General features: G+C 41.5%; 8 non-coding genes across 8 annotated transcripts; all 8 read left to right on the top strand.

Moving 5' to 3' along the window:
* The first annotated feature begins 206 nt into the window (after window positions 1–206).
* trnah-gug (transfer RNA histidin (anticodon GUG)) lies at window positions 207–278 on the top strand. The gene has a single exon. It is a non-coding gene; the product is annotated as a tRNA-His (tRNA).
* Window positions 279–2,227: 1,949 nt separating this feature from the next.
* trnah-gug (transfer RNA histidin (anticodon GUG)) lies at window positions 2,228–2,299 on the top strand. The gene has a single exon. It is a non-coding gene; the product is annotated as a tRNA-His (tRNA).
* Window positions 2,300–4,222: 1,923 nt separating this feature from the next.
* trnah-gug (transfer RNA histidin (anticodon GUG)) lies at window positions 4,223–4,294 on the top strand. The gene has a single exon. It is a non-coding gene; the product is annotated as a tRNA-His (tRNA).
* A 1,923-nt stretch (window positions 4,295–6,217) lies between these two features.
* On the top strand, window positions 6,218–6,289 carry trnah-gug (transfer RNA histidin (anticodon GUG)). Its single transcript has one exon. It is a non-coding gene; the product is annotated as a tRNA-His (tRNA).
* A 1,923-nt stretch (window positions 6,290–8,212) lies between these two features.
* On the top strand, window positions 8,213–8,284 carry trnah-gug (transfer RNA histidin (anticodon GUG)). Its single transcript has one exon. It is a non-coding gene; the product is annotated as a tRNA-His (tRNA).
* Window positions 8,285–10,207: 1,923 nt separating this feature from the next.
* Window positions 10,208–10,279, top strand: trnah-gug (transfer RNA histidin (anticodon GUG)). The gene has a single exon. It is a non-coding gene; the product is annotated as a tRNA-His (tRNA).
* A 1,923-nt stretch (window positions 10,280–12,202) lies between these two features.
* On the top strand, window positions 12,203–12,274 carry trnah-gug (transfer RNA histidin (anticodon GUG)). Its single transcript has one exon. It is a non-coding gene; the product is annotated as a tRNA-His (tRNA).
* Window positions 12,275–14,197: 1,923 nt separating this feature from the next.
* Window positions 14,198–14,269, top strand: trnah-gug (transfer RNA histidin (anticodon GUG)). The gene has a single exon. It is a non-coding gene; the product is annotated as a tRNA-His (tRNA).
* The last annotated feature ends 553 nt before the right edge of the window (window positions 14,270–14,822 follow it).

The following is a 14,822-nucleotide window of genomic DNA, read 5'->3' as shown; positions in this document are numbered from 1 at the left end:
GGCCCGCGTTTCTGCAAAAAATAAAAGTAAGCTCCGATCCGGAAAGGGGCCGCCACAAACTCACTGCGAAATCAGGAGACCATTATATGTGAAAGCGGTTATTTATCGTGCTGTTTAGTGACAGCACCTCTTTCACAGGTCAAGATTTCCGGGTTGTTGTATTTGAGGTGGATTTTCAACTTTCTGTCCCATGGCCCATGTAGCACGCCGTGATCGTATAGTGGTTAGTACTCTGCGTTGTGGCCGCAGCAACCTCGGTTCGAATCCGAGTCACGGCATTGCGGAAAAAGCAATGACACGGCATTGGGTTCTAATTTTATTCATTAAGCAAGTATGAAGTAACGTGGTCAATCACAAGATTTATGGCAGAAATAAATAAAAGTATCCCGGACTTGCTTCAGAATGAATGTATAATTAAATCATAAACATTCCACTTTTTAATATTCTGCAAGGTTTTGGCTGCTGCTGAGGCCTGGTCCCAGGGTGCCCATTATTTATGTCAGCACTGGCTGTAAGTGTTCTGGATATATGACGATGGGAGACTTGACAGTCAAGCTTGATCTTTTCCTCACGCAAAATGCACATATATACACTTGCAACAGTGTCAATGTGTTTTTTTTTAAAGGATTTGAAAAAGAGTTATTTAAAAACGTAATTTAAAGCAAAACAAATTTGGGCATGTTTAAAATGCCACAGGCGCAAGCCACTTAGGCAAAGGAATTAATGTTCTAATGGGCCAGGCATTGAAGCTGTGTAACAACCCAGGCAGGTCAATGTGTGGAATGTCCTGGCTCGCAGTCTATTTCAAACTGAGAAGCTTAGGGTCAGTTGTCTAATAACAGGCGCATTAAGGAAGGACGACTCACTTTTATTTTGAGAATAACTGGAAATGTTTTCTTTAAACCCACACCCCACGGAGAAGGAGAGGTATTCGGTTTTATTGATAGGTCTACTGGCAAATCAGTACATGGAGAAGAAGTCAAATGGACTGCCTTCCCACTGACTTTCCAATGCACTCCTGCCCTGCCTCCCATCTCCACCCTACATAAACTTGAGCTCATCCAAAACTCTGCTGTCCGTATCCTAATTCGCACTAAGTCCCGTTCACCCCTGTGGTCACTGACCTACATTGGCTCCTGGTCTGGCAATGCGGACTGCAGGTCCCGCATTGGACTCATCAGTCACCTGAGAAGCCATTTTTAGTGTGGAAGCAAGTCATCCTCAGTTCCGAGGGACTGCCTAAGGAGGAGGAGTATTGCCCATTATTCATGTGTGATTGCTGACTATGAGCGTCAGCGAGCTATTTGACCGCAGTAGGATTCTGAGGGACAGTATCAATCGTTATTTAGAAAGGCATGGATTAATCAAGGGCAGTCAGCATGGATTTGTTAAGGGAAGGTTGTATCTGACTAACTTGACTGAATTTTCTGAATAGCTAACAAGGAGGGTTGATGAGGGTAGCGGATTTGATGTACTCTACATGGATTTAATTGAGGTGTATAAAATGATGAGGGGCCTGGATAGGAAGGACCTATTTCCCTTAGCAAAGGTCGATAACCAGGTAACATAGATTTAAAGTAATTGGTAGAAGGATTTGAGGGGAGTTGAGGAGAGCCTTTTTCACCCAGAGGGTGGCGGGGGTCTGGAACTCACTGCCTGAAAGGGTGGTAGAGGCAGAAACCCTCATCACATTTAAAAAGTATTTGGATATGCACTTGAAGTGCCGTAAACTGCAAGGCTACAGCTGGAAAGTGGGATTAGTTTGGATAGCTCTTTTTTGACAGGCGCAGACACGAGGGGTCGAATGGCCTCCTTCTTTGCTGTAAATTTCTATGAAGCTGACTTGCCCTGGCAGAGACCAGTTAAGACAACACAAAATGAGGATCGAATCTGGAACGTTCCTGTTTTGCACGGCTCAGCTATTCACTGGATAAGCTCAATGAGCCAATGGGAGAACAGAATTGTTAGCGATCCTTCAGTTTGTGTTAAGAAGAAAGTGCAGTGATTATAAAACCAAAGCCCAACGCTGTGCCTCCAATTAAAAAGCCGGGTAGTGTAGCCACAGGGCAGAGTATTAAGCACGATAGGATCATGACGTGCTGCCTGGAGAACAGGAAAGTTTCTGGTTCTTCTGCACAGGAACTGGACACAAATAGTAATTAAAACTATTTTGTTGTTGTACTTTAGAATAATTTTGTGAGTTTGCCCACAAGGGCCCATGTAGCATGCCGTGATCGTATAGTGGTTAGTACTCTGCATTGTGGCCGCAGCGACCTCGGTTCGAATCCGAGTCACGGCATTGTGGAAAAAGCAATGACAAGGCAATGGACCTTAGGTTTTATTCGATGATAGGAGTCTTGCTTTAAGAACAAAACTTCAACCATATTACATAAAAGAATATGAAATATCAGTGAGCCAATGGGAGAACAGAATTCTTAATGTTTCAACATGTCGGCTGTCTTTTGTTAAAGATCCTTCAGTTTGTGTTAGGAAGAAGGTACAGTTTATTTGAAAAACAAAAAAAGCCCAATGTTGTCACTCCAATTAATAAGACCACAAGGCAGAGTATTAAGCACTATAGGATCACTTAGTTCTGACGAAAGGTCATCGACTTGTAACCGTAACTCTGTTTCCCTCTCCACAGATGCTGCCTGACCTGCTGAGTATTTCCAGCATTTTCTGTTTTCATTTCAGATTTCCAGCATCCGCAGTATTTGGCTTTTGTATTAGGATCACGTCGTGCTGTCCAGACAACAGGAAATGTGGTTCTACATTAGAATACTTTTGGGCCCTAGGATGTCAGGCCTCATGTAGCGTGTGGTGATCATATAGTGGTTGGTACTTTGCATTGTGGGTGCGGCAACCTCAGTTTGAATCTGAGTCGTCACATTGTGGATAAGCAACGACATGGCAATGGACCTCAGATTTTATTCAGAAACGGAAATTAACTGATGTGTTGCTTCAATCACAAGGTTTATTAACAAAATTTCAAAGGTAATTAAATTACATCAATGTATGAAACCACATTCAACAATCAATAATTCTAACATTATAAACATATATTTTTATATTAAGGGATATAGTATTCTGGAATACTGATTTAACTTTCGCCTGCTACAGTAATAATTTGAGGTAATTTTAATATTCAATTATGCTTTATCACCTGTGCTCTTCACCTGAGAGGGTGATTGATACTGAAATATGGCTTCGAGGTGACATGCGGCCTCTAGTATTGGCCATTATTCATGTGTGATTGCTGACTATGAGCGTCAGCGAGCTATTTGACCATAGTAGGATCTGAGGGACAGTATTAATTGTTATTTAGAAAGGCACGGATTAATCAAGGGCGGTCAGCGTGGATTTGTTAAGGGAAGGTTGTGTCTGACTAACTTGACTGAATTTTCTGATGAGGTGACAAGGAGGGTTGATGAGAGTAGCAGATTTGATGTAGTCTACATGGATTTAATTGAGGTGTATAAAATGATGAGGGGCCTGGATAGAGTGGATAGGAAGGATCTATTTCCCTTAGCAAAGAGGTCAATAACCAGGTAACATAGATTTAAAGTAATTGGTGGTAGGATTAGAGGGGAGTTGAGGAGAACCTTTTTCACCCAGAGGGTGGCGGGGATCTGGAACTCACTGCCTGAAAGGGTGGTAGAGGCAGAAACCTTCATCACATTTATAAAGTACTTGGATATGCACTTGAAGTGCCGTAAACTGCAAGGCTACAGACCAAGAGCTGGAAAGTGGGATTAGTTTGGATAGCTCTTTTTCGACAGGCGCAGACACGAGGGGTCGAATGGCCTCCTTCTTTGCTGTAAATTTCTATGAAGCTGACTTGCCCTGGCAGAGACCAGTTAAGACAACACAAAATGAGGATCTAATCTGGAACGTTCCTGTTTTGCACGGCTTAGCTATTCACTGGATAAGCTCAATGAGCCAATGGGAGAACAGAATTGTTAGCGATCCTTCAGTTTGTGTTAAGAAGAAAGTGCAGTGATTATAAAACCAAAGCCCAACGCTGTGCCTCCAATTAAAAAGCCGTGTAGTGTGGCCACAAGGCAGAGTATTAAGCACTATAGGATCATGACGTGCTGCCTGGAGAACAGGAAAGTTTCTGGTTCTTCTGCACAGGAACTGGACACAAATAGTAATTAAAACTATTTTGTTGTTGTACTTTAGAATAATTTTGGGGGCTTGCCCACCAGAGCCCATGTAGCACGCCGTGATCGTATAGTGGTTAGTACTCTGCGTTGTGGCCGCAGCAACCTCGGTTCGAATCCGAGTCACGGCATTGCGGAAAAAGCAATGACAAGGCAATGGACCTTAGGTTTTATTCGATGATAGGAGTCTTGCTTTAAGAACAAAATTTCAACCATATTACATAAAAGGATATGAAATATCAATGAGCCAATGGGAGAACAGAATTCTTAATGCTTCAACATGTCGGCTGTCTTTTGTTAAAGATCCTTCAGTTCTTGTTAGGAAGAAGGTACAGTTTATTTGAAAAACAAAAAAAGCCCAATGTTGTCACTCCAATTAAAAAGACCACAAGGCAGAGTATTAAGCACTATAGGATCACTTAGTTCTGACGAAAGGTCATCGACTTGTAACCGTAACTCTGTTTCCCTCTCCACAGATGCTGCCTGACCTGCTGAGTATTTCCAGCATTTTCTGTTTTCATTTCAGATTTCCAGCATCCGCAGTATTTGGCTTTTGTATTAGGATCACGTCGTGCTGTCCAGACAACAGGAAATGTGGTTCTACATTAGAATACTTTTGGGCCCTAGGATGTCAGGTCTCATGTAGCGTGTGGTGATCATATAGTGGTTGGTACTTTGCATTGTGGGTGCAGCAACCTCAGTTTGAATCTGAGTCGTCACATTGTGGATAAGCAACGACATGGCAATGGACCTCAGATTTTATTCAGAAACGGAAATTAACTGATGTGTTGCTTCAATCACAAGGTTTATTAACAAAATTTCAAAGGTAATTAAATTACATCAATGTATGAAACCACATCCAACAATCAATAATTCTAACATTATAAACATATATTTTTATATTAAGGGATATAGTATTCTGGAATACTGATTTAACTTTCGCCTGCTACAGTAATAATTTGAGGTAATTTTAATATTCAATTATGCTTTATCACCTGTGCTCTTCACCTGAGAGGGTGATTGATACTGAAATATGGCTTCGAGGTGACGAGCGGCCTCTAGTATTGGCCATTATTCATGTGTGATTGCTGACTATGAGCGTCAGCGAGCTATTTGACCATAGTAGGATCTGAGGGACAGTATTAATTGTTATTTAGAAAGGCATGGATTAATCAAGGGCGGTCAGCGTGGATTTGTTAAGGGAAGGTCGTGTCTGACTAACTTGACTGAATTTTCTGATGAGGTGACAAGGAGGGTTGATGAGAGTAGCAGATTTGATGTAGTCTACATGGATTTAATTGAGGTGTATAAAATGATGAGGGGCCTGGATAGAGTGGATAGGAAGGATCTATTTCCCTTAGCAAAGAGGTCAATAACCAGGTAACATAGATTTAAAGTAATTGGTAGTAGGATTAGAGGGGAGTTGAGGAGAACCTTTTTCACCCAGAGGGTGGCGGGGATCTGGAACTCACTGCCTGAAAGGGTGGTAGAGGCAGAAACCTTCATCACATTTATAAAGTACTTGGATATGCACTTGAAGTGCCGTAAACTGCAAGGCTACAGACCAAGAGCTGGAAAGTGGGATTAGTTTGGATAGCTCTTTTTCGACAGGCGCAGACACGAGGGGTCGAATGGCCTCCTTCTTTGCTGTAAATTTCTATGAAGCTGACTTGCCCTGGCAGAGACCAGTTAAGACAACACAAAATGAGGATCTAATCTGGAACGTTCCTGTTTTGCACGGCTTAGCTATTCACTGGATAAGCTCAATGAGCCAATGGGAGAACAGAATTGTTAGCGATCCTTCAGTTTGTGTTAAGAAGAAAGTGCAGTGATTATAAAACCAAAGCCCAACGCTGTGCCTCCAATTAAAAAGCCGGGTAGTGTGGCCACAAGGCAGAGTATTAAGCACTATAGGATCATGACGTGCTGCCTGGAGAACAGGAAAGTTTCTGGTTCTTCTGCACAGGAACTGGACACAAATAGTAATTAAAACTATTTTGTTGTTGTACTTTAGAATAATTTTGGGAGCTTGCCCACCAGGGCCCATGTAGCACGCCGTGATCGTATAGTGGTTAGTACTCTGCGTTGTGGCCGCAGCAACCTCGGTTCGAATCCGAGTCACGGCATTGTGGAAAAAGCAATGACAAGGCAATGGACCTTAGGTTTTATTCGATGATAGGAGTCTTGCTTTAAGAACAAAATTTCAACCATATTACATAAAAGGATATGAAATATCAATGAGCCAATGGGAGAACAGAATTCTTAATGTTTCAACATGTCGGCTGTCTTTTGTTAAAGATCCTTCAGTTTTTGTTAGGAAGAAGGTACAGTTTATTTGAAAAACAAAAAAAGCCCAATGTTGTCACTCCAATTAAAAAGACCACAAGGCAGAGTATTAAGCACTATAGGATCACTTAGTTCTGACGAAAGGTCATCGACTTGTAACCGTAACTCTGTTTCCCTCTCCACAGATGCTGCCTGACCTGCTGAGTATTTCCAGCATTTTCTGTTTTCATTTCAGATTTCCAGCATCCGCAGTATTTGGCTTTTGTATTAGGATCACGTCGTGCTGTCCAGACAACAGGAAATGTGGTTCTACATTAGAATACTTTTGGGCCCTAGGATGTCAGGTCTCATGTAGCGTGTGGTGATCATATAGTGGTTGGTACTTTGCATTGTGGGTGCGGCAACCTCAGTTTGAATCTGAGTCGTCACATTGTGGATAAGCAACGACATGGCAATGGACCTCAGATTTTATTCAGAAACGGAAATTAACTGATGTGTTGCTTCAATCACAAGGTTTATTAACAAAATTTCAAAGGTAATTAAATTACATCAATGTATGAAACCACATTCAACAATCAATAATTCTATCATTATAAACATATATTTTTATATTAAGGGATATAGTATTCTGGAATACTGATTTAACTTTCGCCTGCTACAGTAATAATTTGAGGTAATTTTAATATTCAATTATGCTTTATCACCTGTGCTCTTCACCTGAGAGGGTGATTGATACTGAAATATGGCTTCGAGGTGACGAGCGGCCTCTAGTATTGGCCATTATTCATGTGTGATTGCTGACTATGAGCGTCAGCGAGCTATTTGACCATAGTAGGATCTGAGGGACAGTATTAATTGTTATTTAGAAAGGCACGGATTAATCAAGGGCGGTCAGCGTGGATTTGTTAAGGGAAGGTCGTGTCTGACTAACTTGACTGAATTTTCTGATGAGGTGACAAGGAGGGTTGATGAGAGTAGCAGATTTGATGTAGTCTACATGGATTTAATTGAGGTGTATAAAATGATGAGGGGCCTGGATAGAGTGGATAGGAAGGATCTATTTCCCTTAGCAAAGAGGTCAATAACCAGGTAACATAGATTTAAAGTAATTGGTGGTAGGATTAGAGGGGAGTTGAGGAGAACCTTTTTCACCCAGAGGGTGGCGGGGATCTGGAACTCACTGCCTGAAAGGGTGGTAGAGGCAGAAACCTTCATCACATTTATAAAGTACTTGGATATGCACTTGAAGTGCCGTAAACTGCAAGGCTACAGACCAAGAGCTGGAAAGTGGGATTAGTTTGGATAGCTCTTTTTCGACAGGCGCAGACACGAGGGGTCGAATGGCCTCCTTCTTTGCTGTAAATTTCTATGAAGCTGACTTGCCCTGGCAGAGACCAGTTAAGACAACACAAAATGAGGATCTAATCTGGAACGTTCCTGTTTTGCACGGCTTAGCTATTCACTGGATAAGCTCAATGAGCCAATGGGAGAACAGAATTGTTAGCGATCCTTCAGTTTGTGTTAAGAAGAAAGTGCAGTGATTATAAAACCAAAGCCCAACGCTGTGCCTCCAATTAAAAAGCCGTGTAGTGTGGCCACAAGGCAGAGTATTAAGCACTATAGGATCATGACGTGCTGCCTGGAGAACAGGAAAGTTTCTGGTTCTTCTGCACAGGAACTGGACACAAATAGTAATTAAAACTATTTTGTTGTTGTACTTTAGAATAATTTTGGGGGCTTGCCCACCAGAGCCCATGTAGCACGCCGTGATCGTATAGTGGTTAGTACTCTGCGTTGTGGCCGCAGCAACCTCGGTTCGAATCCGAGTCACGGCATTGCGGAAAAAGCAATGACAAGGCAATGGACCTTAGGTTTTATTCGATGATAGGAGTCTTGCTTTAAGAACAAAATTTCAACCATATTACATAAAAGGATATGAAATATCAATGAGCCAATGGGAGAACAGAATTCTTAATGCTTCAACATGTCGGCTGTCTTTTGTTAAAGATCCTTCAGTTCTTGTTAGGAAGAAGGTACAGTTTATTTGAAAAACAAAAAAAGCCCAATGTTGTCACTCCAATTAAAAAGACCACAAGGCAGAGTATTAAGCACTATAGGATCACTTAGTTCTGACGAAAGGTCATCGACTTGTAACCGTAACTCTGTTTCCCTCTCCACAGATGCTGCCTGACCTGCTGAGTATTTCCAGCATTTTCTGTTTTCATTTCAGATTTCCAGCATCCGCAGTATTTGGCTTTTGTATTAGGATCACGTCGTGCTGTCCAGACAACAGGAAATGTGGTTCTACATTAGAATACTTTTGGGCCCTAGGATGTCAGGTCTCATGTAGCGTGTGGTGATCATATAGTGGTTGGTACTTTGCATTGTGGGTGCAGCAACCTCAGTTTGAATCTGAGTCGTCACATTGTGGATAAGCAACGACATGGCAATGGACCTCAGATTTTATTCAGAAACGGAAATTAACTGATGTGTTGCTTCAATCACAAGGTTTATTAACAAAATTTCAAAGGTAATTAAATTACATCAATGTATGAAACCACATCCAACAATCAATAATTCTAACATTATAAACATATATTTTTATATTAAGGGATATAGTATTCTGGAATACTGATTTAACTTTCGCCTGCTACAGTAATAATTTGAGGTAATTTTAATATTCAATTATGCTTTATCACCTGTGCTCTTCACCTGAGAGGGTGATTGATACTGAAATATGGCTTCGAGGTGACGAGCGGCCTCTAGTATTGGCCATTATTCATGTGTGATTGCTGACTATGAGCGTCAGCGAGCTATTTGACCATAGTAGGATCTGAGGGACAGTATTAATTGTTATTTAGAAAGGCATGGATTAATCAAGGGCGGTCAGCGTGGATTTGTTAAGGGAAGGTCGTGTCTGACTAACTTGACTGAATTTTCTGATGAGGTGACAAGGAGGGTTGATGAGAGTAGCAGATTTGATGTAGTCTACATGGATTTAATTGAGGTGTATAAAATGATGAGGGGCCTGGATAGAGTGGATAGGAAGGATCTATTTCCCTTAGCAAAGAGGTCAATAACCAGGTAACATAGATTTAAAGTAATTGGTAGTAGGATTAGAGGGGAGTTGAGGAGAACCTTTTTCACCCAGAGGGTGGCGGGGATCTGGAACTCACTGCCTGAAAGGGTGGTAGAGGCAGAAACCTTCATCACATTTATAAAGTACTTGGATATGCACTTGAAGTGCCGTAAACTGCAAGGCTACAGACCAAGAGCTGGAAAGTGGGATTAGTTTGGATAGCTCTTTTTCGACAGGCGCAGACACGAGGGGTCGAATGGCCTCCTTCTTTGCTGTAAATTTCTATGAAGCTGACTTGCCCTGGCAGAGACCAGTTAAGACAACACAAAATGAGGATCTAATCTGGAACGTTCCTGTTTTGCACGGCTTAGCTATTCACTGGATAAGCTCAATGAGCCAATGGGAGAACAGAATTGTTAGCGATCCTTCAGTTTGTGTTAAGAAGAAAGTGCAGTGATTATAAAACCAAAGCCCAACGCTGTGCCTCCAATTAAAAAGCCGTGCAGTGTGGCCACAAGGCAGAGTATTAAGCACTATAGGATCATGACGTGCTGCCTGGAGAACAGGAAAGTTTCTGGTTCTTCTGCACAGGAACTGGACACAAATAGTAATTAAAACTATTTTGTTGTTGTACTTTAGAATAATTTTGGGGGCTTGCCCACCAGAGCCCATGTAGCACGCCGTGATCGTATAGTGGTTAGTACTCTGCGTTGTGGCCGCAGCAACCTCGGTTCGAATCCGAGTCACGGCATTGCGGAAAAAGCAATGACAAGGCAATGGACCTTAGGTTTTATTCGATGATAGGAGTCTTGCTTTAAGAACAAAATTTCAACCATATTACATAAAAGGATATGAAATATCAATGAGCCAATGGGAGAACAGAATTCTTAATGTTTCAACATGTTGGCTGTCTTTTGTTAAAGATCCTTCAGTTCTTGTTAGGAAGAAGGTACAGTTTATTTGAAAAACAAAAAAAGCCCAATGTTGTCACTCCAATTAAAAAGACCACAAGGCAGAGTATTAAGCACTATAGGATCACTTAGTTCTGACGAAAGGTCATCGACTTGTAACCGTAACTCTGTTTCCCTCTCCACAGATGCTGCCTGACCTGCTGAGTATTTCCAGCATTTTCTGTTTTCATTTCAGATTTCCAGCATCCGCAGTATTTGGCTTTTGTATTAGGATCACGTCGTGCTGTCCAGACAACAGGAAATGTGGTTCTACATTAGAATACTTTTGGGCCCTAGGATGTCAGGTCTCATGTAGCGTGTGGTGATCATATAGTGGTTGGTACTTTGCATTGTGGGTGCGGCAATCTCAGTTTGAATCTGAGTCGTCACATTGTGGATAAGCAACGACATGGCAATGGACCTCAGATTTTATTCAGAAACGGAAATTAACTGATGTGTTGCTTCAATCACAAGGTTTATTAACAAAATTTCAAAGGTAATTAAATTACATCAATGTATGAAACCACATCCAACAATCAATAATTCTAACATTATAAACATATATTTTTATATTAAGGGATATAGTATTCTGGAATACTGATTTAACTTTCGCCTGCTACAGTAATAATTTGAGGTAATTTTAATATTCAATTATGCTTTATCACCTGTGCTCTTCACCTGAGAGGGTGATTGATACTGAAATATGGCTTCGAGGTGACGAGCGGCCTCTAGTATTGACCATTATTCATGTGTGATTGCTGACTATGAGCGTCAGCGAGCTATTTGACCATAGTAGGATCTGAGGGACAGTATTAATTGTTATTTAGAAAGGCACGGATTAATCAAGGGCGGTCAGCGTGGATTTGTTAAGGGAAGGTCGTGTCTGACTAACTTGACTGAATTTTCTGATGAGGTGACAAGGAGGGTTGATGAGAGTAGCAGATTTGATGTAGTCTACATGGATTTAATTGAGGTGTATAAAATGATGAGGGGCCTGGATAGAGTGGATAGGAAGGATCTATTTCCCTTAGCAAAGAGGTCAATAACCAGGTAACATAGATTTAAAGTAATTGGTAGTAGGATTAGAGGGGAGTTGAGGAGAACCTTTTTCACCCAGAGGGTGGCGGGGATCTGGAACTAACTGCCTGAAAGGGTGGTAGAGGCAGAAACCTTCATCACATTTATAAAGTACTTGGATATGCACTTGAAGTGCCGTAAACTGCAAGGCTACAGACCAAGAGCTGGAAAGTGGGATTAGTTTGGATAGCTCTTTTTCGACAGGCGCAGACACGAGGGGTCGAATGGCCTCCTTCTTTGCTGTAAATTTCTATGAAGCTGACTTGCCCTGGCAGAGACCAGTTAAGACAACACAAAATGAGGATCTAATCTGGAACGTTCCTGTTTTGCACGGCTTAGCTATTCACTGGATAAGCTCAATGAGCCAATGGGAGAACAGAATTGTTAGCGATCCTTCAGTTTGTGTTAAGAAGAAAGTGCAGTGATTATAAAACCAAAGCCCAACGCTGTGCCTCCAATTAAAAAGCCGGGTAGTGTGGCCACAAGGCAGAGTATTAAGCACTATAGGATCATGACGTGCTGCCTGGAGAACAGGAAAGTTTCTGGTTCTTCTGCACAGGAACTGGACACAAATAGTAATTAAAACTATTTTGTTGTTGTACTTTAGAATAATTTTGGGAGCTTGCCCACCAGGGCCCATGTAGCACGCCGTGATCGTATAGTGGTTAGTACTCTGCGTTGTGGCCGCAGCAACCTCGGTTCGAATCCGAGTCACGGCATTGTGGAAAAAGCAATGACAAGGCAATGGACCTTAGGTTTTATTCGATGATAGGAGTCTTGCTTTAAGAACAAAATTTCAACCATATTACATAAAAGGATATGAAATATCAATGAGCCAATGGGAGAACAGAATTCTTAATGTTTCAACATGTCGGCTGTCTTTTGTTAAAGATCCTTCAGTTTTTGTTAGGAAGAAGGTACAGTTTATTTGAAAAACAAAAAAAGCCCAATGTTGTCACTCCAATTAAAAAGACCACAAGGCAGAGTATTAAGCACTATAGGATCACTTAGTTCTGACGAAAGGTCATCGACTTGTAACCGTAACTCTGTTTCCCTCTCCACAGATGCTGCCTGACCTGCTGAGTATTTCCAGCATTTTCTGTTTTCATTTCAGATTTCCAGCATCCGCAGTATTTGGCTTTTGTATTAGGATCACGTCGTGCTGTCCAGACAACAGGAAATGTGGTTCTACATTAGAATACTTTTGGGCCCTAGGATGTCAGGTCTCATGTAGCGTGTGGTGATCATATAGTGGTTGGTACTTTGCATTGTGGGTGCGGCAACCTCAGTTTGAATCTGAGTCGTCACATTGTGGATAAGCAACGACATGGCAATGGACCTCAGATTTTATTCAGAAACGGAAATTAACTGATGTGTTGCTTCAATCACAAGGTTTATTAACAAAATTTCAAAGGTAATTAAATTACATCAATGTATGAAACCACATTCAACAATCAATAATTCTAACATTATAAACATATATTTTTATATTAAGGGATATAGTATTCTGGAATACTGATTTAACTTTCGCCTGCTACAGTAATAATTTGAGGTAATTTTAATATTCAATTATGCTTTATCACCTGTGCTCTTCACCTGAGAGGGTGATTGATACTGAAATATGGCTTCGAGGTGACGAGCGGCCTCTAGTATTGGCCATTATTCATGTGTGATTGCTGACTATGAGCGTCAGCGAGCTATTTGACCATAGTAGGATCTGAGGGACAGTATTAATTGTTATTTAGAAAGGCACGGATTAATCAAGGGCGGTCAGCGTGGATTTGTTAAGGGAAGGTTGTGTCTGACTAACTTGACTGAATTTTCTGATGAGGTGACAAGGAGGGTTGATGAGAGTAGCAGATTTGATGTAGTCTACATGGATTTAATTGAGGTGTATAAAATGATGAGGGGCCTGGATAGAGTGGATAGGAAGGATCTATTTCCCTTAGCAAAGAGGTCAATAACCAGGTAACATAGATTTAAAGTAATTGGTGGTAGGATTAGAGGGGAGTTGAGGAGAACCTTTTTCACCCAGAGGGTGGCGGGGATCTGGAACTCACTGCCTGAAAGGGTGGTAGAGGCAGAAACCTTCATCACATTTATAAAGTACTTGGATATGCACTTGAAGTGCCGTAAACTGCAAGGCTACAGACCAAGAGCTGGAAAGTGGGATTAGTTTGGATAGCTCTTTTTCGACAGGCGCAGACACGAGGGGTCGAATGGCCTCCTTCTTTGCTGTAAATTTCTATGAAGCTGACTTGCCCTGGCAGAGACCAGTTAAGACAACACAAAATGAGGATCTAATCTGGAACGTTCCTGTTTTGCACGGCTTAGCTATTCACTGGATAAGCTCAATGAGCCAATGGGAGAACAGAATTGTTAGCGATCCTTCAGTTTGTGTTAAGAAGAAAGTGCAGTGATTATAAAACCAAAGCCCAACGCTGTGCCTCCAATTAAAAAGCCGTGTAGTGTGGCCACAAGGCAGAGTATTAAGCACTATAGGATCATGACGTGCTGCCTGGAGAACAGGAAAGTTTCTGGTTCTTCTGCACAGGAACTGGACACAAATAGTAATTAAAACTATTTTGTTGTTGTACTTTAGAATAATTTTGGGGGCTTGCCCACCAGAGCCCATGTAGCACGCCGTGATCGTATAGTGGTTAGTACTCTGCGTTGTGGCCGCAGCAACCTCGGTTCGAATCCGAGTCACGGCATTGCGGAAAAAGCAATGACAAGGCAATGGACCTTAGGTTTTATTCGATGATAGGAGTCTTGCTTTAAGAACAAAATTTCAACCATATTACATAAAAGGATATGAAATATCAATGAGCCAATGGGAGAACAGAATTCTTAATGCTTCAACATGTCGGCTGTCTTTTGTTAAAGATCCTTCAGTTCTTGTTAGGAAGAAGGTACAGTTTATTTGAAAAACAAAAAAAGCCCAATGTTGTCACTCCAATTAAAAAGACCACAAGGCAGAGTATTAAGCACTATAGGATCACTTAGTTCTGACGAAAGGTCATCGACTTGTAACCGTAACTCTGTTTCCCTCTCCACAGATGCTGCCTGACCTGCTGAGTATTTCCAGCATTTTCTGTTTTCATTTCAGATTTCCAGCATCCGCAGTATTTGGCTTTTGTATTAGGATCACGTCGTGCTGTCCAGACAACAGGAAATGTGGTTCTACATTAGAATACTTTTGGGCCCTAGGATGTCAGGTCTCATGTAGCGTGTGGTGATCATATAGTGGTTGGTACTTTGCATTGT

This window comes from Somniosus microcephalus, chromosome 22 (genome assembly GCF_052327205.1).
Source record: "Somniosus microcephalus isolate GS21.2 chromosome 22, FLI_Smic_1.0, whole genome shotgun sequence".
NCBI classification, from domain to species: domain Eukaryota; kingdom Metazoa; phylum Chordata; class Chondrichthyes; order Squaliformes; family Somniosidae; genus Somniosus; species Somniosus microcephalus.
Note: the sequence above shows the minus strand (reverse complement) of the source record. Positions and strands in the feature narration are given on the sequence as shown.